This window comes from Gavialis gangeticus, unplaced genomic scaffold (assembly GCF_001723915.1).
Source record: "Gavialis gangeticus isolate Ggan-Ray unplaced genomic scaffold, GavGan_comp1, whole genome shotgun sequence".
Taxonomy (NCBI): Eukaryota; Metazoa; Chordata; order Crocodylia; family Gavialidae; genus Gavialis; species Gavialis gangeticus.
In genome coordinates, this window is record NW_017729032.1 from 165349888 (window position 1) to 165352760 (window position 2873).

Consider the following 2873-nt stretch of genomic DNA (forward strand, 5'->3'; position numbering starts at 1 on the left):
TGGAGTACTGTGTCCATTTCTGGGCGCCGCACTTCAAGAGGGATGTGGACAACATGGAGAGGGTCCAGAGGACGGCCACCTGCATGATTGGGGTCAGCAGGGCAGGCCCTATGAGGAGAGGCTATGGGACCTGAACCTGTTCAGCCTCCACAAGAGAAGGCTGAGGAGGGATCTAGTGGCGATTTACAAACTAGTCAAGGGGGACAAGCAGGCTTTGGGAGAGTCCTGTTCCCCCAAGCACTACCAGGAGTTACAATAAATAATGGTCACAAGGGTAGAGGGTAGATTTAGGCTAGATATCAGGAGGCGCTACTTCATGGTCAGGGCAGCTAGGATCTGGAACCAACTTCCAAGAGAAGTGGTGCTGGCTCCTACCCTGGGGGTCTTTAAGAGGAGACTAGATGAACACCTTGCCAGGGTCGTTTGACCCCAGTACTCTTTCCTGCCATGGCAGGAGGTTGGACTGGATGATCTGCTCAGGTCCCTTCCGACCCTACCAACTATGAAACAACTATGAAATAGTAAAGGCATGGAAATAGCTGGCTGCTTAGTTTATGTTCCCCTGTCTTATTCTATTTGATGACCAGTATTCAGATGGGTGAGTATATATTCACCAAAAACAGAAGTATGAGTCTACTGGCACAATCTCCTGAGAAGCACATGATTCATCAGAACCATGATAATCTCAGAAGTGCCTTCAAGACAATGGTATTGAGATCTTATGGAACGAGAACAAGAATACAACCTCTGAATGTGAGAATTGGAGAAATCTTTTAAAATTTGTTTTGTCCTGCCCCTAGGGCCTAAGACAAAAGCTATGTTTCAAACCAGTGTTGTTTTTCTAGCAAAATTTCGGTCTCTGAAAAATATTGGTCAGATGCTGTTGTTTTTAATAATGCTTATTTCTATTAAGCTCTTGAAGAAAGTTATTTCTGAGTCAAGGACAGTGTAGCACTGAGTCTGGAAAGAAATTAAACAATTGTGGACATGTTACAGTCTTGGTACTTAAATGCTGTGCAGATTGTGGAAGACATCTTCTGAAACAGATACACATAGGCTGCTCTGCTAAACCTCTATAGCTCACTGTTTTGTTGAAGTTTGCCTATGTAGAATGAAGAAACCTGAAGTAAAAAGTATATGGGAAAAAGTTTGGAAGCTGGGGTCATGGTTGCAACTCTTCTCTCTTGTAAAATCTTTGAAATTTATGGCAGTAAAAATGGGCCCTTTGATCAAAACAACATCAAAAACAACAACATGCAAAAATCCGTCTCATGAAGTTGTCAGATACAACCTAGATACTGTCAAATATCTGGAAAACAATTCTGTAGTACCATTATGAGTTAAGAATTACCCATCAACCTATTTTTCAGTGCCAACTTTTCTATACTTTGGAAAAGATAACAGTATCATTCATTGCTCCTTCACAGATAATGACATAATAAATATAGCCACTTATGCTAAATCCTTAGACAATAGTGTGTGCCAAAACTCTGAATTAGCTGAGCTAACATCCTGTAAACTTCAGGAAGAGGATGCATTTCTCAATGCATAAACATGGCTATTTGTCACTGTGATTGGAAAGAATATGCTTATATGCTTTATTTCATTATGTCCACATATTCAGCAATACTTTCTACTTAAATTGATAGCAAAGATGCCTGCTTTCTCTGTACAGTTGAAAGCTGAAATTTACCTTGATGTATGCTTTAATTTGTTTCTTAAGATTTTCTAACCTTTTGATCAAACCTGCACATCAGCTTTACCTGTTTCTTTGAGTTTCAAAATTGGCTAAAGGAATTAAATGACTAGGCATTCTATAACAAATAATAAAAAAGACCAATTATTGTTTATCTCACCTTTTATCTCAAGGAATCACAAACCGCTTTTATAGAGTTCAATACATACTGGACACATCTAAACATGCTATTAATAAACTTGAGGCTTATTATGCAATAAAATGTTGTTCATTAAGTCTTCTTCTTTCCTGGGAGCAGTCTCCATGTGTATCCTTCTGGGAGCAGATTTGCTTCCAACAGGAGCAGCTCAGTTCAGGGCTGCTCCCACCCTCCTCTGCCCCACTGCAGCAGCCAAGGGGACCTCCAGGCTTCCCTGGGTGATAAGCCAGGGGCAGGCAAGGGGCACTGGGGCCCGCCCCAGAGGGGCCCAGGAAAGCTCTGCTGTCTGTAGCATAAGCTGTCTTCTGGCCCAATGCACATTAGGACAGGACCTGATGTGCATGGCACTGAGATATAGCTGCTGCTGTACCTGGCAGAATTCTCCTGGCTCTGAGCACATTGGCAGTGCTTCCTTGCCCAGCAGGGAATTTGCCAGGACCTGTTCTGGGTGTGGGGTGGTTGTTGGTGAGTTTCCTTTGTGTGGGGACCCTGCCCAGGAACTGTCCTACATATGAGGCAGCTGCTTGTGAGCCCCATGCCCCCCACTTGGCTTGCTTGACAGCTCCCAGCCAGCCCCCTGTTGAGTGGAGGGAGTCAGTATTCACCAGCAGCTGGTCTGCTTGGGTTCCCAGCCCCGCACAGTTCCTGGAGCAGCTCTGCACAGCATGGTGCTGGGAACTCCAGAGAGTGAATGGGGGTTGGAGTTACCAGCTCTGTGCTGTGCAGAGATGCTCTGGAGAGTGAGTGGGGGAGTGGCTTCCCAGACCCCACTTATTCTCCAGAGATCCCATCTCCATGCTGGGAGCTGGGAGCCAAGATGTGGGGCAGAGAGCTCCCCAGCTCTGGTGCTGATTGGCTCTCAGCTCCCAGGGTATCTGAGCAGTGCCAGGACTGAGGACAGAGAGCGCCACATCCCCTGTGGTCCTACTGCTTAGACTGACCGGGAGCAAATTTGCTCCCGGTCAACATGTAAAAGTG

At 45.3% G+C, this 2873-nt stretch overlaps 1 long non-coding RNA gene across 1 annotated transcript in view; it reads right to left on the minus strand.

Annotated features, from left to right (window-relative positions):
* The window catches only part of LOC109302584, a 10760-nt gene extending 10102 nt beyond the window's left edge, over positions 1 to 658 (minus strand). Inside the window, exon 1 of the long non-coding RNA XR_002098854.1 lies at positions 615 to 658. This is a non-coding gene — a long non-coding RNA (uncharacterized LOC109302584). The remainder of the gene's footprint in view (positions 1 to 614) is intronic.
* Positions 659 to 2873: the final 2215 nt, after the last annotated feature.